We start from the raw sequence: 22585 nt of genomic DNA, 5'->3' as shown, positions 1-22585 counted from the left end.
ACAGTAAACATGTATCCAGTTTACTGTAAACTGTGAGCACCATTGAATAAATTTGTAGATAAAAATGAAAGAACACATTTGCACGACTATTTACAATTTTTTGACATCGGCCAGCTTAATATTTTGTAAATCTTCTCTGCTGAAATGTGGGCGTTCGTATTATTTGACATTTGACAGATGCGTAAACAAAAGCATGTGAAACTATTCAAAATATCACGTTCACCGATGTGCTCAAAATATTTACGTTTGAGAGCCTCCCATCGTTTGTCTACTCTATTTCTTGCGAGTCAGCTCAGCCCATCATCATCATCATCACCCTCGGTTGGGTAAAGTCAGTCCACCGCCAAGCCAATTTCTGGCACCACTTTGGAAGTGGCCAACCGGTGGTGCTCCATCAAGGGAATGTGGAATTTCCACCACAGGCTCAAGGCGAACAATGGAGATGAGTGTTGCCCAATATTCATATGCGCACAGCAGCCACATACAAGCGATCAACAATGCACACAATAATGTCGAACTATTCGTAAACTAATGACTAAAAATGTAGAAACCACTACGTGTTTAGCAGTCAACTACCCAGGTCCCCTTTACAAATGGCAGGGCACTCCTGCAAGCCACGCCCGGCTGGTGATGATGATGATAATGATCCCGATGACATCATCAAGCTCCGCCCATCACCTCCCATCCAGCGTCACATGCACGAAGAGATAATACGATTTCCGTATTATCCAATTAGTCGAGAAATCGAACTGGCAATATATGGAGTCAAAAATTATCGAAGTAATCAGATTACACCCCAGCTTTATTATAACATCTCTGCGAGATGTCAACTACTTCCCCTGGTGTACAGGAGGTCGTGGGTTCGATCCTGACCCTGATGCCCGCTGTATATTTTGAAATTTGCATGTTCCCCCTGTGGTCGCGTGGATTTTTCTCCGGGTCCTCTGCTTTTCCCCCCTGCCACATTCAGAAACAACAACGTGCGTTCAGAGTATTGGGCTGCTGTAAATGTCCTCGAGCTAAGCCACCGCGTTGGAGCCATCGTTTTGCGGCCAGGTCACTTTGGCAAGCGAGCTATGGAGTTCAGTGGGCCTCACCCGGCAAAAGTAAAACCAAAAATGTCGAGTTCAGTTTGAGTCAAACCCGGCGCATTTTGTTTGAGTGACGTTCCTGCCACGATGTGCCATCGCATTCTCTAAACAACGCCCACGCCCTCACGTCACGCAGCGTCCGTCACCGACTGCCCCCACCACAAAACGCCTGTGCAGCAGCACGCGAACTCATCCTCGCAGTTAGCTACGGGGCAAAAGACGGCGGTCACCGCATGGGCCACGCTTTCAGGTGCGCTTCTGCGGCCGTCTGGAACGCTCCTGCTTCCGATATTGGGAAGCCACTGCAGCTGTGCACTCTTAAATCGAATTTGAAAACTCATTTTTCTCCTCTTGGTTCTTTCGGTAAAGTCACGTAGAAGGGAAATAATAAAATAATAAAAATAAAAAATAATTAATTTTTTCTTGTGTTTTATTTCTATTGTTTTATTATAAAAATGAATCCATGCAGTCACGAAAGCTTTAAATCGAAAAATGAAAACTCATTTGTTTAGAACTTATTTTTTTTAATATTTTAGTTTCATGTCCTTCCCCCGCGCCTCCGTTCATCACGGTTGGCTATACGTACGATGCGAAATAAGTTCAACGTACATACGTGCAAACCAACACCCTATGCAAATTGTCGCCAAACTAGCCAATTGGCAAGAAGCTACAATTGAACTCAACGGGAATTTCCTACCCCACGTCTCAATCTGCTTTGCCCTGTGCTTCAACACGCTGATTGGAAGCCCGACGCGTCTCCGTTTGGACTACACCCAGCAGCAGGTGTATGAGAGTCCCTTACGCACACACCCCGCTTAGCAACAAACACGCAAAAAAAATCCTTTCACAATGCCAGAGGGCCTTTATGGGAATTGCAGGTGTTGCATATATTTTGGATTTGATTTATCATTACGATCGAACAATGCGACCCCGAAAACGCATCGGTGGGTTGTGCAGCGCAACCACAAAAAAATCCGCGCGCGATTACCACTCCGCATGAAATGCAATTAGCATTTATTCAGAGTCTCATTGCAACCGCCGTCTCCAGATGCTTCACAACGGTAAACATTTTAAGTAGCTCTGTGCACGTGAGATAAACAAAAAATTGGGGTCTTGAAGCCTCGACTTGGACAACCGCAGCAGCAGCAGCAGCCTCAGCAGCAGATTCTCAACCACGCAGAGTTCAAGAGGACGAGAATTTCAGACACCGGGAGCTGAAACCGTGAAGGAATGACCTCAACGTCCGTCTCTGTCATGGGAGGAAATTACGTTTTTCGACAAAAAAAATAATTTATCTTCGTTGATTCCTATTTGCACAACACTTGATTGTTTTCAGATGCCGGGAGGTGAATTTTAATGTTCAGGTCAAAGAGACGTTGGCAAAACATCCACGAATGAAGATGCTCTTGGGGGGGGCAGACTTGAGGCTTTCGTGTGTAAATCAAAGCATCGCAGTATTTATACACATCGCACGGAGACAAACAACAGACACACCAGTCAAACAAATGTTTAAACCTGAGATTTGTGGCCGGCACCACTGAAGTGTGATGGACAATGTGCGGCATCTTACTTCGTTCGACAAACTTAGTTTTTTTTTTCTTTCAAATAAGGTCACGGACCTTCTCTGAAAATTGTTCCCGTGCATTACAGTTTAAGGCCCCTTTGTCATACATTTTTTCCTTTCTTCCACAATTTCTATAGTCATTTCCTCCTTTTTGTGTGTTCTTCACTTTTCCCTTTCTCTTCCACGCTTCACCCTTTTTGTGACAAACATATCCCTCGTAATGATGCCCCATTCAGCGCGGTGGCCTTCCAAATTGAGACACGCGCGCGCGCACAAAGCCAAAGATCACCCGTATAGCCTCGAACGGGCTTCTTGGGGCAAGTGCTGTTTGCGAGTTGCACCTATGTAGGCCGGCACGGCAGACAAGAAGGCGTGGTTGCTCAACACCAAAGACAAAGATCCCCCGTATAGCATTAACATGCTGTTGGGGCAAGTGCTGTTAGCGAGCACCTATGAAGGCCGATACGGCACACGATGGGGTGGATGGCCAGCACCACAACCGGCCACCTTTGTATTCCCAGTGCAGATAATATCACACCGCGCAAGGTACTAATTTATGGCCGAGTCAACCTAGGGGAGGCCCTGCAAAAAGGATATTAGAGGAAGAGAATGCAATGGATACCGTGACTGGTATCAGTCGTGAGCAGAAATCTAACTCGGGTCACGAGGGGGGGGGGGGGTTCGTGACACAGCGTGCTAACCACTGCACCACCGCTCCCCGCGCACGTGCACACACACACATACACGTGCACACACACACACGTACACGTGCACACACACACACGTGCACACACATACACGTGCACACACACACACACGTGTACACACACACGTGCACACACACACACACGTGCACACACACATACACGTGCACACATAAACGTGCACACGCGCAGACGCACGCAGCATGGGTCAAAAAGTTGGGCTGCTTTTTCTTTTTCAACAGAATCTGTCAATCATCGAAAAGTGCCCCGCTGCTATGTGTGTGTGTGCGTGCGTGTGTGCGTGTGCATGTGTGTGCGTGTGTGTGTGCGTGTGTGTGCGTGTGTATGTGTGTGTATATGTGTGTGTGTGCACACCCAGCGAGCACGGCGCATTCAAGTCGCCCCAACGGACGGTGCTGCTCTTTCAATGCCTGCCCTAACGGTAGGGTCCTCGCTTCTTTGAGGAATTCCTGAGGAATCAGTTGACATACCGGGGCAAAGAGAACGGCACAAAAGGAGGGGGCTGGGGTGAGGTGAGGGAGGGGTGGACATCTGTGTGAATACGTTCTGAAGGGACGCAATGGACAAACATAGCCACATAGAGACGGCCTGTATCTCTTCACCTGCGGCCTCAAAGACACAAAGAGAGAGAGAGACTTGGGGTGCCCAATGTCTGGGTCTCATCATAAATAAATAGTTAGATACCAATTTTTTTAAAGCTTTCGTGACTGCAGGGATTCATATTATTGGTTCTTTCAGTAAAGTCACGTAGAAGGGAAACAATAAAATAATACAAATATAAACGTAGTGAGAATTGTATTGTTTTATATTTGTATTATTTTATTGTTTCCCTTCTACGTGACTTTATCGAAAGAACCAAGAAAATAGGTAGATACCATTTTCCCAAAATTCAAAGATAAATCATCTCCAGATTAACAGAGGCAACAGGGAAGTAAGACGTGGCCCCGTGACACCGCCCCGCCATCCACACCAACGTTGCACTGCCACTGCTGCTGCATTGGCAGCGGTGCACAAGCACCAACAACAACAACAACAAGTTCAGATTTGTCAACAACACCGGTGGCCCCTAAAATAAACAAATATAATAGGTGACGTTTCGGACAATGGCCCTTCTTAATAGCACATAAAACCAACAGTTTGGGTCATTTGGATACAAAAGCATTAACATGGGTAATTAAATTTCGATTTAAAGCTTTCGTGACTGCAGGGATTCATCTTCTTGGTTCTTTCGGTAAAGTCACGTAGAAAGGAAGTAATAAAATAATAAAAATAAAACATAATAAAATAATTCTCACGACGTTTCGGCCACAACGCAAGCAGCCGTCTTCACATGAGGACGGCTGCTTGCGTTGTGGCCGAAACGTCGTGAGAATTATTTTATTATGTTTTATTTTTATTATTTCCCTTCTACGTGACTTTAACGAAAGAACCAAGAAGATTGGTAATTAAATAGGACACGGCTAGGTTTAGTGTAACATTACACTTGCTAAACTGCCATTCGTCGGAATGAGTGGCACTTAGGGCGAGTGGCACGTGGAGCGAGTGGCACGTGCAGCGAGTGGCACGTGCAGCGAGAGGCACGCAGGTTGAACACTCAATGCAATTGTAAAGTACATGTCCAAGTGGGCCAGGTATCTGCTCACATAGAGCAGACTATACTTGCACGCACCCATGACTTTTGGTTTAAAATAACTGGAGGGGGAGGGGAGTCTTATAATGTGGATAAAACAGTATTGATTTTATATCCCTATGTCAATCCACTGCTGGATGAAGGCCTCCCCCACGCCTACATCACTGATGTGTAAGATATAACTACGCCACTGATGTCTAAGATATCGCTCGCCACTGATGCTAGCCATGCCCTGGAATCGAACTCCGTCTGCCGGCGTGCGCGGTGTGGCATGTGCGCTAAACACCGTGCGGCCTCAAACTCATCACAAACGTTGTGAAAACTGTGTCACAGCACTGTTGTTATGAATTGCGAATCGTGAGACGAACACGTGTCTGTTTCATCACGCACACCTATAAATTAGCATTCAAGTCCATACGCCAACAATGTGCCTTCTGGTGTAACGTTTTTATACGACAGTTTCTTCAAGTGGGTAAACTTTGGACCAGGTTTTCACTTTCTGGATCTGAGCGGTGTGTGGCCTGTTTCACAGGTGCTGCATCCCCCCGGTATTCTAGACAAGAGGCCTTTGCCAAATACCGGACACAGTCTGTTCACCACAACAGCAGCATTTGTAGAATAGGGCCACGGTTTGCTGGCGAGTGTGTCGACAATAGAAAGTTGACACTAGTCCAGAAATTTGCTCGCTTAGAACAAATGCCGCTGCTGGAACACATTGGTACAGGAAGCCATTATTTTGGTGCGAGAGCGACACATTATGTCTATGTTATTTGCGATTGTTGTAACAGACCCTGGCTCGGTTTTCTTGAGTTTAACAAGTAGGCTTTCGCGACCAGTGTTATTCATAAAAAAGGTTGTTGGGTTAGATCGCGTTATTTATAAATGTTCCGCAACCCTCCACCACCCGACACGGCCAATCAGTAAAAACTGTGTCACGTTCACAAAAGACAAATAGTTCACTGCTTTAGCCCACCGGTGTGTTTGAAGAGTGAATCCACAACATTTACAATTAGAGCACGACGTTTCGCTGGTAATTACATCCAGCATCTTCGGGCGAATTGCCAGAATAGTGATTATGCTAAGGGATGCGTCCGGGGAGACACACAATTCGATAGCGTGTAAATCGATTGGTGGCCTCGTGGGAAGTCCACGGAGCCAGCTTGCTCGAATTTAGCCAAACGTTTAAAAAGTCTGCTATGGTTATAGGCCATCGGCAGCCGCTGTCTGTAACACTGCCGGGTGAAGGTCTCCCAAGCTGTCGCGATCCCTAGCGGTCGAGCGCTGCACATGAACTCCTGTTGGATGAATTCCATCCTTTGGCTGCCATTCCATCACCAGTACTCCTCCATCGGCCCCCAAGCCCACCGAGCGATGTGTCCTGCTAAAGCGCATTTACTTTCCCCAATATGGTCACCAAGTCTCTCATTTGTTTTGATCCCGAATCTGTATTAGACATTTATTTAGACAGATAATAATTACTAATATTATTCGTGCCTTTTAATACATTTTATTCCATTTGTGCCAATAACATAATGTCAGGAGATGGAGTATTGCAGAGTAATGCATCACCTCCTGTGAGAGAATGGTCAGTGGAAGGAGATACCACCACCAGAACTACGTCTGGGAATCCATTCAAGAGATCTTTCTACATGCCCTGAGTGAAAGGTTCATCTTATGGGACGAGTAGCACCAATATATAATTGTATACAATTGTCAAGTATGTAACTTATCCGTCCTTATTAAAATACAACTTTATCACTTGTAATGCTTTGGTTTAACCCCGAGTGTCGACACATCAGCGTGAGTGAGAGCTGCGGACAGTAGTCCAAAACTCGATCAAGAACCAGGACTGCAGAGGCCTACATTTAACAAACGCGGACACTATGGCGAGGTTTTAATAAAGCCCTTTGTTTTATGGGCTTCATATCTATATGCTGTACTGCAAGAGCAGCAGTATTATCCAACCTTTAAAAGAGCACTACTCTGCTGTTGTTGAGATCAATAAATCAAAGATGATAGCGATTGACATTTGGTGACTTCAAATTTGTGAATAACATGACTTCCTCTCTTGGCATTGGGTAGAAAATGCCGTCACCTTGCACCAGCCTAGGGGGTGTGCGGGTGTGTGCACAGTTTCTGCTGTGAATGGCGACACGATAATGTCCTGTTAATCCACTGCTGGATGAATGCCTCACCCACGTCGTGTCAGAGATAGGATTGGGGGGGGGATTTTTGACCATACTTCACCACGCCGGTTAGTGCAAATGCTGCCGTTATGTTGACTTGTTTGTTACTTAAATTCGTTATCGTGATCTGCATGTTCCACTCCATTTTTCACACATTATTTTCAATGACATACATTTTTTGCAAAAATGTTACCCAAGCCGAGTTGGCCATGGTGGAGGTTGTTTGGCCGTACCTCTCTAAGCTTGCCAGCTGCGGGGGGCTATGGCGAAGTTGAGGAGCGGTGGCACAATGGTTAGCGTAACGTGTCATGAACCCCGTGGACCTGAGTTTGATTCCCAGCCATCTTCTTCGCCTTCTCACGCTTACACCATAATTGAACTGCCAAAAAACACTTTAATTGTAAAGTATACAGTGTAGGTGTTTTAAATGCACGTTGTATAACTGATGTGCAAGACATTTTTTATCTCAATTGCACAAGCCATTAAAATGTCCACCGCAGTACAAATGTTTATAGTTTATTGCTGTTGTCTTCAACTGACGGTTTAAGTGTATCACGGATTCATGGTGCATTATAAAAGAGAGTGAGAGAGATGCATTGCAGAATCGGTGGTCTATAGCTCTGCAAGATCTTAAACCAGCAGTGGATTGGGAATGACAACAGCAAGGGTATGATCCACATACGTCAACTCATCAAATAGCAGGACAAAACATTTTTCTTTTAAACAAATTATCAAATAAATAATGATTACGGTAAATTCATCAACAGATGGGAACGCTTATCGCCGAGTGTTCAGTATGTGCATTAAATATCCTTCACCAAAAAAATTTAAACAAATTACAAGTGTTGCCAAAGGGAGGCGTTTGAAACCCAGACGCAACTTTTAAGGCGAAACCATCGAACAAAGACGGCCACTGCATCGTGCTCTCTCGCGGCCGTCTGGAACGCTTCTTCCTTCCGATATCGGGAAGCCACTGAGCTGTGCACTTTTACATCCGATATATAAAATCATTTCTTGAGTACTGCTTTGTGTGTTTAGTTTGTTGTCCTTCCACAACACCTCCGATTAGCAAGGTTGGCTCCGGACGGTGCGCGAATGAAGTTCTCAACAATACATACTTACAACTTGCAAAAGAGGCAACAACAACAACTAATTGCTCGTTCACTTGTACAACCAGTGACAACTAGCAAGTTCAAGTTCATTTATTAGATATAGCCCTGTGAGCCATTTGGCTCTTGGATCGGGTGCAACCGCAACAAACAAAAAAACAAAAACATGAACAAGCAAAACATCTTAAAGTGACTATGTGACTATGTGCAAACAGAAAATCCAGGGGAAAAAACAGCAGAGGAGGAAGAAGAGTTAGACCAAAAAAAAAAACTAAATAAATAATGGCAATATGTGTGTCCCGAACGCGCTAACAAAAGGTTATTTCACTTGGCTCCCAGCGTGAGAACAGAGGTGACGACACGCGGGCTGCACCTTGCGGGTGGGAGGCGCTGCACAGATGTATCCCCGTAAGCAGCAGCAGCACACACACACACTCACCGCACCGTACATCACAAACCCCCGGCAGGCAAACACCCCGCGACGCGTTATTATTTCTTCGCCTCTCTGTTGTTGAGTTTTTTTTATAAATCTCTCTCTTGTGGGGTGGGAGGGTGGAGGGGGTGGCCATGAGAGCACCTGGGAAAGGTATACATGAGCTTCTCAGGCCCCTGCCGCGCTTTGCAATTTAATGAGCAAATAACTCGAGGCACGTGGGACACTCCCGTGCCCACGTGCTCGAAAGTTTTCGCCCAACGACGAAGCCGCTACACGCCGGGTTTTGCGTTCGTAAGCGGTCGCACACACGCACACACAAGACAAAGATTCCCCCGTATAGCCTTAACCAGATTATTTTTTTTGGGGGGGGGGGTGCAAGTGCTGTTAGCGAGAAGCACCACTCCAGACCACCTCTCTCTCTCTCTGTCTCTCGCTTTCCCCAGCGCCGATATTTACACACCGCACCAGGTACTCATTTGGAGGATGAGTCGAACTAGGGGAAGGACTGGTGACCATGAGCCGGGAATCGAACTTTGGGTGGCCGGGTTGTGAGCGCAGTGTGCTAACCGTTGCGCCACCGCTAACACACACACACGCGCGCGCGCGCACACACGAGCGAAAACATATTTGTGTCTACATGCAGACAATCGCGACGGAGTGTTCGGTGTAAAACCTAACCGTGTCACGGAAGAGCTGGAATAGAAGTGCTTGAAAGGGAGAAAATCCAAGCAGCCAACCCCATGCAAGAATAGAAAAAAATACATTATATGGCGATGCTGCTGATGCTACATTGGCCCTGGTGCATAGCCATAATTAAAGATCTCACATTCGTCAATAACACTGTGGTTTTACAAAGTAAACGAATAAAATAGGCAACGTTGTGTGCAATGCTCCTACTGATTTATGTGCTATGAAGAAGCCCCCCCCCCCCCCCAATCCACAACATCACCTATTACATACTTTTCCTGATAAAGGCCAAAGTGTTATTGACGCATGTGCAGAGTTTTTAGTTATCCAGGCAAATTATTTGGATTTTTAGCAAAGGAGAAGTAGTTCTAGAAGGGCTAGCACACTGAAAACTTAACACAAATATAATATAGATGAGTGTTTGTTCATTTAAAAAAAATTCAAATAAGGCTCCCCAAAAGTTACTTTTGAGAGTTTTATTGGTTTCACTCACCGGGCGGGTTAAGAAGGTCGTCCCTTTAACAACGCTTCAAAATCTCGTGCCAAAACACTTCCAAATACACAAACCCCATTATCAGTAAACCAAGCGATCGGCCTCCTGTGGAGGCTAATTATCACTTAACGCGTTTCCTTTCGCACTTCATCCTGTTGGCTGTCTGAACCGTGTTTATCCGCCAGCATTTGTCTAAACAGACAAAACTCTGGACTGGATTTGACCTCCGTGGTCGCATCAGCAGAGTCAGGCTGGGTGTCGTCAGTTAGGGCCTTAGCACACATACACTCACAAAATCATACATCTATAATACTCATTATGGGCTGCTATAGAGCATTCATCATCATCATCAGCAACAGTGATGGTCAATCCATTGCTGAATGAAGGCATCTCTCGCGAGGCTGTGATGTGATGATAATCCACATGGCACCTGCACACGAGCCGATGTCATCTTCACTCCATCTGCCCACTATCCCACACGCTCCATTCTCTGTCGAGCGCTCCGCCACCAGCCTTGACCATCAGCCATCATCTGTCCTGCCCCGTTGTTGTGAAGGTTCACGCGTAACAGACTCACCCTTTTTTCTGGCCCGCACAAAAAAAACAATATACATGGTGTTATTTATACATATATACGCCTTTTGGCGTCCTCTGGTCTAACACCGTTTTGAGACTAGACTCAAAAGAAAGCTGTCTTTGATGTGGACCAATCAGTTTCAAAGACAATGCATATATTACACTGGTCAACAAAAAAAATCTGGCCTGGAATTTTGCAGCTGTTTTAGACTAATTTCAGGGTGCTGATTCCAAATCTGATCTCAGATTTGCTCAATCACATAATTTTTATGCTATCGGCATACCCCATTTTCATTGATTTTACCCGAAATTAGCTCTGTCACTTATGATTGCAAGTTTTGCGAGTCAGTAACTGCTTTAGTGTTAAAATATGGTGCTGTATTTTTAGGATAGTGTGTTTATAATACCATTTTATGTAGATATCCACATTTATTTAATATTTTTCTTCTGCAGTTTTTATTGAAAATGCAATATTCGATATCTCAAAAACCTGATGCCAGATTTGGAATCAGCACCCCAAAATTACATTACAACCGTTGGAATACCTTATGCCAGAAAAAGTGTGTTGACCAGTGTTGTCAGAGTATGTTTTTTTTTTTGCATTCTGACCACAAGTACTGTGGTTAATGCAGACATGATTCCTAGTAAAAGGTTTCAGTTTGGTGTTTTAACATCTTAACACCTGTTTTGTTGCCAGAAAAAAAGGGGAAAACCTATTCTCATATATGAATATTATTAGTTTTATTCCATCAACCTCTCAGCCTTCAATACCAAATCCCACTTCTAGCCATCATCGCGTACCCCGAACGGTTACAACTGACATCCACCCACCGACCTGGAACATGCGTTTAACTGACGATCAAATTTTTTTTGTAATCGATTTGCTTACCATTCCCTATACTTTGCGCTCCCGTGTCTTTTCTATCGTTTGTTTCTGTCACTTTCTGACCCGCCCCTACTGGGCATCTGTGGGGGGGGCGGGGGCGGGGGGCATAAAACAAAAAGCAGCTTTATAGCTCATCGGATTCCTCTGGCATGAATCAAAATTCTGATTCTCTTTTTCTACACCTTCACTGCACCCCCCCCCCCCGACCTCCCCTCCGCCTCGGAAGCCCTGTCCCCGAGTCCTTCTCTCACACAACAATTCACGAGTCACGGGAGAATTCGAGCCGACCTTCCACCTCCCGCCCCCGCCCAGCTCAGCTCATCCCCAGGGGAGCCAGCCACGACCCAAGTGGCCCAGGTGTCTGGCCGCTGCATTTGTAAGGAGGATGCCGGCGGATATGACGCATGGGGAAAGGATTTTGTTTGCGTCGTCGGCAACTCGCACGGATCGGCTGCTCCTGTGTGTGTGTGGGGGGGGGTGGGGATGGTGGTCACGAGATTTCCACGAAGTTTTCCCACGCCACCTCTCAGCGTGTGGAAGAAGAAGAACCACACACGCACGGCCAAGCAGTGTGGGCAAGATTAACATTCTCCGATTAATGCGACCATACCCGGCCCGCTCACCGCCCGGGTCCCGTCCCACCGCTCAATGTGGCTTCATTACATTATTATTATTTTGTACATTAATTGGGAGTTTGTACAACAGAAAAGCTTAAACTACGAGAATATGTTTCTTGTTACCGAGCGTCAGCAATATTATGCAAGTGCGGGGCTTGGGGTTGCGACTATTTTAACCGGCTGTGATGAAAACGATGATGACTACGAGGGTAGCGATGAGATGAACATTCATGAATGGACGAGCAATTGTTGATGAGCGTGATAACAATGACGATGATGGGTTCATGAGTGGTGACAACGAGGATGATGTTCACAAAAACAACGAGACGATAATGACAATGACGATGTTCATGGCAGGGTATTAATAGACTACAGTATTTCAATGAATGCATTAATACTGACAATCAATTGATCATTTTGATGATTATGACGGCAGTGATGATGATGATGATAATGGAGGCTCGACAATGATGATCAGTCGATGATCAATCATTGCACACGAAGACAAACACAAAGAACCCACCCCATTTGTACATCCTGAACAGATTATTGGAGCAAGTGCTGTTAGCGAGCAACTACACACACACACGTGCTACAATGCACAAAGCCAGCTTGCCACAAGTCTGCACCCCACTTATACTCAATGGCAAGGGCAGTGACTCTACAGCTCTTTGGTATAGTGCCCCCCCCTCCCCATCAAGAACAATTGTCCCGTGCCACCCCCCGCCCTCCGAGCCTCAGAAAAAACTATCAAGGTTACGAAAGGCTAAGTACAGAGACCACTTGTCCGTGCGTCCAGTTAAAATGCGGCGTCAGTGAGGCATGTCTCGTGTTGTGTATTTAGAGAGTTGCCGTGCTCTGTATTAGTAAGGCAACTCCGATTAGCACGGATGGCTACGTACGGTGGGACAGAAGTTCAACGTACATCCGTTGTGTATCCGGTGTGTTGCGTCAACACAATGTCAAACATTGTCCTGCACGGTATCCACGCCAAAGCCTCTTCCGTCCTTCCCCCCCGCCCCTTCCCAGCAGGGCATTCCCAACAGCTTGAGAATCCGCAAGGGAAACGCGCAAGCGATCTCCGATCTGTCTGGCAAAGCAGGTGGAGCGCTCGGCAAATACGTAAGCAGCCTTAAACACCACATTGTAAACGAGACTAAAGCTATTTGGTTATTTTACTTACTATTTTCAATTACCAGGTTAGGCACCACTGGGCTAGATATATATCTTTCTTTTCGGAAGCGACCTGGTCACGAATAATAACTCAATGAAGTGGCTTATCACGTGGAAATGTATCACAGCCAAATACTCTAAACGCACTTTGATTCTACATGTGGAGGGTAAAACCCGCAAGACCCGGAGAAAAATCTACGCGAGCACGGCGAGAGGATAGAGGCATGCAAACTCCAAATGCACAGCAGGCGTCAGTGTTGGGATCGAACCCACGACCTCCTGTATACCAGGCGAGGGAGTTAACATCTCGCAACCGCGATGATCATGAGAGAGAGAGAGAGACCGTAAACTCCAAATACACAGCAGGCGTCAGTGTTGGAATCGAACTCACGACCTCCTGCATACCAGGCGAGGGAGTTAACATCTTGCAACCGCGATGATCATGAGAGAGAGAGAGAGACTGTAAACTCCAAATACACAGCAGGCGTCAGTGTTGGGATCGAACCCACGACCTCCTGTATACCAGGCGAGGGAGTTAACATCTCGCAACCGCGATGATCATGAGAGAGAGAGAGAGACTGTAAACTCCAAATACACAGCAGGCGTCAGTGTTGGGATCGAACCCACGACCTCCTGTATACCAGGCGAGGGAGTTAACATCTCGCAACCGCGATGATCATGAGAGAGAGAGAGAGACTGTAAACTCCAAATACACAGCAGGCGTCAGTGTTGGGATCGAACCCACGACCTCCTGTATACCAGGCGAGGGAGTTAACATCTCGCAACCGCGATGATCATGAGAGAGAGAGAGACCGTAAACTCCAAATACACAGCAGGCGTCAGTGTTGGAATCGAACTCACGACCTCCTGCATACCAGGCGAGGGAGTTAACATCTCGCAACCGCGATGATCATGAGAGAGAGAGACCGTAAACTCCAAATACACAGCAGGCATCAGTGTTGGAATCGAACCCATGACCTCCTGTATACCAGGCGAGGGAGTTAACATCTTGCCACCGCGGCTCCCCATTCTCAGAGGACCCTCCCACCCACCCCATGACAATGATTCTCACGACACCGACCGAGAGGAGAGAGTGACGCGCGGATGAGGGATGCAGTGAGGAAGTGACTGGATGGAGCGAGGGAGGACACGGACACCTGCCTCCCACGATACGACTGCAGAAGAGCTGCTGGGGGAGGGGGGAGGGGGGAGACGATTGGGTGGTGCCGGAGGAGTCACAGACATCGGAATCGCGAGGCAGGGAAACGCTGGGAAAGTTCACGGGCGGGAGTGAGCGACGGGGTGAGAGCGAGCGAGTGAGGGAGCGTTAGCACCGCGCTGGTGTGCAGACGACGCGATGCAATGACACGTGTCCCCCTCTCCCATCTCTCTCGTGCATTCCCATGCCTCGCCCCGCATCCCAAACGATGCAGCCCCCCACCCCCCACCACATCCCCAGAAAGTCAGCAGAGCCACAGGGGGAAGCGCCGAGTGAGGGGCAGGTGGCGTCCGACGACATCTCACGAGGTACTGCGGCGTCTGACGGCATTCTCCACGTGACGCACGAGCGAATATTTACGTAATAGCAGAGGCGAAGAGCTTCATTGCTCATCGGATTCCTCCGGTGCAAATACATATTCTGATTTGAAAGTTCCCCATCCTTCAACCCTCCCCTCCCCCGTATCGCCTTTAACAAGACTGATTGGGGCAAGTGCTGTTTGCGAGCAGCTATTAAGGGCCGCCACGGCACACGAGGGGGTGGGTGGCCGTGCACCGCATCAGGTCGCCTTGTCCCGCACTGCTGGTACCAAGTACACATTTAAGGTTGATTCGACCTAGGGGTAGAGGTCCATACAGGACCGAATCAGATGTCACTCGGCACTGATCTTGGCAAACTCGGGCCACAGAGTTCGTAGCGCTCATCGCTTACACTTACTCCACACACGCATAACGAAGATAAAGATACCCCGTATAGTCTGTAGCAGACTGTTGGGGCAAGTGCTATTTCGCGAGCACATATGAAGACCGGCACGGCACACGAGGGGGTGGGTTGCCAACACCACGCCAGGCTGCCTTTGTCTCCGCAGCGGTGATGTTTACACATAACACCAGATACTAATTTGAGGCTGAGTCGACCTAGGGGAGGCCCATGATCAGTTCAGTATATAGCGCTAACCGCTACGCCACCGCTCCCCCCCACACACACACATCATAAATCACATACATATGCAATCACAGGGACATGATAGCACGCGTACGGTGTATAAGCAGACAAACTAAATGGTCGTACATCTCCTATTGTACATGCACATGCATAGCATTGCTAAGCACAAGACCATCCAAAGGCCCAAAGATGACACGCAGCCAGTAACGAACGGCACTATTGCAAGCTATAAAAGAAAAGGAGTTCGTAAGTTACCTGGTATTTAGAGCTACGTTGTGTTAAAACACTCGGGGAATAGAGGCCATGGTGGGGGGTGTAAACGAGACGGGCAGTTTGAGCGATTCGTATTTCTGATCTTCGACAAATGGATTTAGAAAAAAAAGATTTACTTTCGTACAAAAGACTTCATCAGGGAGTGTGTGAATAGCACATCTGAATCGGGGAGTCAGAAAAGACGAGGCTTTTCCAATGCACTTACACAAGGCCATTTACAATGCATAGACAACACGCCCCTTCCCTTATCGTCCCATGTGCAATGTGTTAATGCTTCATTCCTCCCAGACCGCCCCCCCCAACCCCTCCCCGCCAAAGCGCTGCATTCATATTCATCAGCATTATTATTATGAAGAGGACGACAATTCATGTGGAACAGCGAAGGACGCTCAGGGGAGTGGCATCTGCATCGACTTCCTTCCGCGAGGCTCTCCCTCCTGCCCTTTCAGTTGCCAAAACGGACGGGAGAGGAATTGCAGACGTTTTACAAAGAAAACTGTATTCCCTGGAAAAATTGGAAGAAGAAAAAAAATATATAATGCATTTTTTAAAACTATATATTTAAAAAAAACGATCGTCATCGCACGTTCGTATTTATTTCGCTCGCCGGATGCGTGGCGGTCCTAAAAATTTGTTTCGTTTATTAAAACTGGAAATTTACAAAGTAGTTAGTTTGCAATGGACGTCGTGGAGAGAGAGATAGAGAGAGAGATAGTTATGCGTTTCGGATGGAGTCACTTGAACAAAAAAGTGGTGACGGGTTTTAATTAAATACTTTTGTTATTCAAATCTACGATGCCCATTTCTAGCGCCTCACTCGAGACCCTGGCTTTGACAATTCTTCCCCTCTAAGACACCAGTGGACCCATCAACCGCCGACAGAACATCAACAGGCCGATTGAGCACATCTCCTGCATGAAGAAAGTCCACGAGCAGTGCGACTTTGGCCATGCAACCCAAACTATCGACCAGAACAAATCACCGATGGCTGCAAAGTTTGGTCGCACATGTTATATATATCGTTTATTGTTACATTTTAATCACAGTTCCTATGATTACTGTTGTTACCTTGTTTTTATAGCGTTATTTTGGTGATTTCGAAAACATATGGGTAATCTAAATTGTATTATGGTTGTTATTGTTTGACTTGCATAACACTGGGATTTTTGCACACAGCGGTTTTTTTGTGTGTGGAAGATTTGCTGGTTTATCCAGGATGTTTCTGTTGCGCGTCGTCGCTTTGAGATGTTCTCCGTTCATATTTTGTTTGTTGCGGTTGCACCCGACTTAAGAGCCGCACGGCTCACAGGGCTACACCTAATGAATGAAACTTGAAACCGATGTTCTTGTGCTCATTCTATAGACGAGGAGCAAAACTACGCAACAAAAAAAACTCTCTCCCGAATCCATCTGGTGGCTATCGGACCGCGACATTTGCATTTAGCTCCAGAAAATATTGCCAAACGCAACAAGTTAATGTTTTTCTCTTATTCCAAAAAATCCATACGGTTAGAAACATTTTGTAAAGTAATAAAAACAATCCACGAGAAGGAAGTACGCTTCATTCGTCATGTCTGTTTAAATACAGAACACGTGGTTTTATGAGCGATGAGAATAAAAGTATTTTTTTGTTAATCAATTTTTCACGGATCACAAATATGAACCACTGAAACTACTGGTCTCGTTCACACCCCCCCCCCCTCGCCATCGTCGTCTCTATTCCCCGAGTGTTTAACACAACGTAGCTCAAGCCCGCCCAGGTAACGTACAAACTCATTTTCTTTTATAACTTTCAATCGTGCTGTTCGTCGTTAGCTGCATTTCATTTCTGGGCCTTCGGGTGCTTAGCAAGCGTGATTTTCAAAATAAAAGGATCTCAGGTTATACGTGAAGGCAGACCGGGATCAGAATCTATACATCTTAAATCAGATCAATCCTCCCGTAAACCACGTGACATGAATGACCACGCCCACTCCGAACCCTTCCCCTCTCCCCGCCCCGCCCCCTGTGAAAACAGACGCTGCTCCATGCAGCAGCATCAAGGCCCTTACTCAGCATCTATCTTCGCATCATCATCTCGCCTGACCCTTTCCTCCCATTTTGCTGTTCTTTTTAAATCCTTTATATTAAGTTCACTTGCGTGCTTGCTTGCTTGCTTACGACCGTGAAAATTTTTCGGTCGTTTTTTAACCCACTTCCCGTGATCCAATCGAGCTGACATTTTGCACACAGACTCGTTGTGCGTGACAATGTATTTTCGTGAAAAAAAATGTCCAAAATTTTGCACTTTATAGGAAAAATAAATTATATTTAATTACCAATTCCTTAAAGGTGGCAGGCAATCATCTGACCCATAGGTGGCAGCCATCTCAAGCCAGAGGACAAGAGGACTCTAGCCGCCCGTTTCAAAGACCAATGTGGGCTGGGTTGTGTCCCATTGAACACGCATATAAAGGATTTATAGTGAAAAACGTTGTTTTTACGGGTTTATTTTTTCCCATTCTTCTTCTCCGATTTCTCATTTCTCTGTCTTCCTCTCCTCTATTTTTCCTTTCGAATAACTTTTTATATTCCCCATCCCTGGCTCTACACCCCCCCATCCCGTGGTGCGTACCCGCGGGGTACCCAGCTGCTGGTGGCTAACTAAACAGAGGCAAACTACAGTGGGTTTTGGAAGTGCTTTTGGAAAACTGAACTTGATAATGGAAAAAAACAACATCAGCAATGTGTCTGAAGATGAATAACCATTGTGTGTGTGGGGGGAGGGGGGGGGAAACAATTTCCAATGGTCTGTCTTTAAAATGTAACACTATATATATTCACCCGCCCACCCGCCTCTTTCTTCAAATTCAAAATTCATAGTTTTCCTGAAAACCCAACTGAGAGAGAGAAAGAGAGATTTACTACTCTGCTCGCAGCTGAACCATCGATGCGGCGCCCACGTGCGCAAAGCGATATTTTCTGGAAACATTTATTAAAGCAATCTCCGCCGTTCCCACCAGCACGGCGAAGGAGGGAAACCCGAGAAGGCGTCCTGTGCGAGATGGCCGGCTGGAAACAGACACGCGGCTTGGATATCTTCAAGTGCGGCAGCGCACACACGCCGGTTGATGACACAGCGACACCGCACGCACGCACGGAATTCGTGGGTTTGATTTCTACGGTTGTGCCGGATGGCGGCTCTCCTCCATCGCGTGCTGTCCGACGTTTCGCCAGCCACCCTGAAGAAGCGCTCGAACACACACATCGGAGAGAGCAGTACACCGTGACTGCGAAAAACAACGGAAAGTTTCGTGCGGACACGAAGAAAAATGTGTGTCAAGAGCACGGGGATCTCAAATTGCTTTGTAGTTCTGATTGCTTAGGTCACCGTCAAATTACAGGGCCACAATTCTGATGTGTTTTTAGCTACACATGCACAGAAGCTGGGTGCTTTCCACCCATGTCCGCGTGTCGTTTGAAACAACTCACGGTTTTTCCCAGCCCTTACTGTTATTTTATCTTACGGTTTTTTTTATTACACATTTGATTCCGGTGGAGGGCGGTCGGGGGGGGGGTAGCGAAAAGAAACGAACAAAAACGATGCAGTAAAAATCCAGAGGCTCCCTTATTGCACTTGCTTGCCAGCTTGTATATGTTTTAGAAGAGACTCCCCCCCCCCTGCCCCATCCCCACTGCACTGCTTCCTCCTTCGACGAGTCCTCCAACATCTTAGGCCACCCCCCTCCACTCCGCACATCCCCGACACTCGCCTGCGCTCCGCTAATAAGGGACAGCCCTCGTGGACCAGGCTGGCTGTTTAAGCCATCGCTAAAACGCCACCCATTTGTTAAAGCGACTGGCCTGCTGGTCCCGGTGAGGGCAGCAGTGGTGGCAGCGTGGGTCAAGCCTCCGTGGAATGTTAGCACAGTGGGGGCTGGAGTGGGCAGTGGGTGGGGGAGAAAGGGGGCGCAGTGAGAGAATGGGGGTGGTGGTGGTGGTGGTGGTGCAGCTGGAGAGAAGACACGTTGCTGACCTCTAGCTCTCTGAACGAGACCAGGGAGGTAACGGAGAGAACGTTTTACTCACGCACCACCACACACGACCCCCCCCCCGCCCACTGCCTCCCGCCCGTTCGGGCAGGCGCTTAAGGAAGGACATTAATAATAAAAAAAACAATTTTGTTGAAGACAGAATTCGACTGAAGGGTAGCCCGTGTCCTTTTCTCATTTATCGGGATGATTTGCTAAAACGGTTGATTGCTAATGACAAAGCAAAGCTAATTGTGTATTAGTTATATAAAAAACAAGACAATCACCATTAATTCTAGATTTGAAGCTTTCGTGACTGCAAGGATTCATACTGTTAGGTTTTTTCGGTAAAGTCACGTAGGTAAAAAAATAAAATTAAAAGTTAATAAAAGAAATAATGGAAATAAAATAAAATAATAAATCACGACGTTTCGGAGGCAACACAAGTCTCCGTCATCAGGTGGGACCGTCACAGCTAAAATTACTGCATCACTTGATGCTAAAATTACTGCATCACCTGATGACGGAGACTTGTGTTGCCTCCGAAACGTCGTGATTTATTATTTTATTTTATTTCCATTATTACTTTTATTAACTTTTATTTTATTTTTTTTACCTACGTGACTTTACCGAAAAAACCTAACAGTAAAACAATCACCAGCTCGTGAGAGTGAAAAAAGGAGTGCTGATAAAGTGGCAACCGCGCGTGCCCCGCAAATATTAGGCGTGTCTTTTCGTACCAGATGCTCACTCTGCCTTATTTTATATATATATATACAAAGGAAGGTCACAGACATTATTTAAAAAAAAAAGTGTTTTCTACATGCTGACAATAATCAGTAAGTGTTATTAAAATCGTAACGAGAAAAAAATTGCCAATCTAAAAGCCAACTAGTTCCTTTGAAACCTGCTGCCAAATATGATGTATATCTGTATTGTTAGCACATCTAGTAAGTGCAGATCATTGTCACCGATGGATGTTCCACGGGGGCTCGAAGGATTAAATTTGACACAAATACTGTTGTCGATTGTTCGCTTGTGACGATAACATTCAGGAAATCGTTGTTTCTATGTTTGGGGCACCAAAATTAAGGTCTGGGTGGAGGCTCATTAGTTTAAGTCATCGTGTAAGACCAGCCAAACGTTCTAAATAGCTTTAAGTGTTGCGCTAAACACTTAATAAATGTGTACGATTTAGATTATAATGTAGTTATTTCAATAGGAAGGAACAAATAAGCTGTTAGGTAAAATTTCACGGGCATCCTGTGACGGTACAGATGTTCATACCGCGGAGATCTTAGTTACAATCATAGTCAGATAAATATCGATACAAGCAGGTTTTACTTGTCGCAAGAATAAAGGATTGGTCGATACCCATCTTCAACAAACCAAACAATGAACCTTTTATCTTGTGAGTGCACCAGTAGATCCGATTGTAAGCAATAGAAAGCAGTGACTACCGGTTACGAGTATCGTGTATACATGATGATACTCCAGAAACACATTCTAAATGACACGAAATAAAAAAAAAACGTAACATCTAAAGCACAGGAGCCATACAACTATCCGTCATAATCAGCGTGGTCGTGTTGTGACAACCTAATCAGGTGCAAAAATGTACCCAAAAGGGAGATAAATAAAATTTTTTTTTTATCCATCGCCGTACGCACGTCAACCGAGCGTGCGCTGCTCCTTGCAAAATCTCCCAGCCACCTGCAGTCAAGCCCGGCGCTCCGCAGGAATCCCTTTAGCACAACCCATGGCCTCGGCCACAGCTGCGGAGGAATGAAGGGAGGTGTGCACGAAGCGCACCGAACTCAGTGACTGATCGCGCGGCAGATGTTGCATTCCTCTCGTTGTTTGCAGCCGACCAGACCACCTGGTTCTCAGGTGTGTGTCTTACTCCCTCCTCCATCACCTCCTACATCATAACCTCCTCCTCCTCTTCCTCCACAACCTCCACCACCATCTCCATCATCACCTCCACACCTACTCCTCCTCATCCACACCTCCACCACCTCCACCACCACTTCCACCATCACCTTCTCCTCCACCACCACCTCCACCACCACCATCTCCATCACCAACTGCACCGCCTCCACCACCTCCACCACCACGATCTCCATCACCACCTCCACACCTACTGCTCCTAATCCACACCTCCACCGCCTCCTCCACCACTTCCACCATCACCTCCTTCTCCTCCACCACCACCTCCACCACCACCATCTCCATCACCACCTCCACCGCCTCCACCACCACCGCAAACAATCCACGACAAATGCATCAACTCGTCGTTCAAGGCGCGCACGTTCCTCCATTGCGACCGCAACGGCGGCGGTATATTGTCGCGTTGTGTGCGCGTTGTGTGCGCGTTGTGTGCGCGTTGTGTGCGCGTTGTGTGCGCCTTGAACTTCTATTGCAAACCTACGTAGCCAAGCGCGCTAATCGGAGGCGCGTGCATGAACGTGGGGCCGTGACGCTATCTGCAAGAGGTGGGGGGAGGGTGGTGGTGGTGTGACGCCACTGCGTACCGGCATCTAAGTCGCAACTTGGAACGCGGATCGCAATGTCGGGAGACGAGACAAGACGGCACACAGCAGCGCCTGCTTGCAGAGGTTGGGTGGGTGGGTGGGGGGTGTCGGATTGGAGGTATAGGCGGATGTGTGTGTGCGTGTGTGTGAACGTGACCGGCACGTGAACGGGAGGGACATGCGAACACCTGTAAGGAAGAAAAAAAACCGACGGTTGACGCACGCAACCAAACCGTGCACGAACGGGTTACCGGGTCACGTGGAGAGCGCGCAAACTCCTTTGGACGCCGGCGGTTGGCGATAGACGTCAAACTGCGCTCGATAGACGCGAACGGGTGGCGGGCGAGGGACAATGTACGGCGCGAAAGAAGTTCAACGCAGAGCAGAGGTACATGATGTAAGCGAACGACGAGACTGCACCGGGTGTGCGA

At 46.9% G+C, this 22585-nt stretch overlaps 1 protein-coding gene and 1 long non-coding RNA gene across 4 annotated transcripts in view; one reads left to right on the top strand and one right to left on the bottom strand.

The window, feature by feature from the left end:
• The window catches only part of HES1 (hes family bHLH transcription factor 1), a 59933-nt gene that overhangs the window by 15609 nt on the left and 21739 nt on the right, over window positions 1–22585 (top strand). The window lies entirely within an intron of this gene.
• Window positions 9896–22289, bottom strand: LOC133351106 (uncharacterized). Of its 3 annotated transcripts, XR_009756149.1 has the most exons (4): window positions 22155–22247; window positions 21291–21395; window positions 18610–18831; window positions 9896–10506 (listed from the first exon to the last, which is right to left on the bottom strand). It is a non-coding gene; the product is annotated as an uncharacterized LOC133351106 (long non-coding RNA). The 3 variants fall into 3 exon arrangements; XR_009756147.1 differs by lacking the exon at window positions 21291–21395 and having other exon boundaries at window positions 22155–22289; XR_009756148.1 differs by lacking the exon at window positions 22155–22247 and having other exon boundaries at window positions 21291–21642.

Source organism: Lethenteron reissneri, chromosome 36 (genome assembly GCF_015708825.2).
Source record: "Lethenteron reissneri isolate LAM-NWPU_2019-01 chromosome 36, ASM1570882v1, whole genome shotgun sequence".
Taxonomy (NCBI): Eukaryota; Metazoa; Chordata; class Hyperoartia; order Petromyzontiformes; family Petromyzontidae; genus Lethenteron; species Lethenteron reissneri.
The sequence above is the reverse complement of the archived record's forward strand: the minus strand, read 5'-3'. Positions and strand labels throughout refer to the sequence as shown.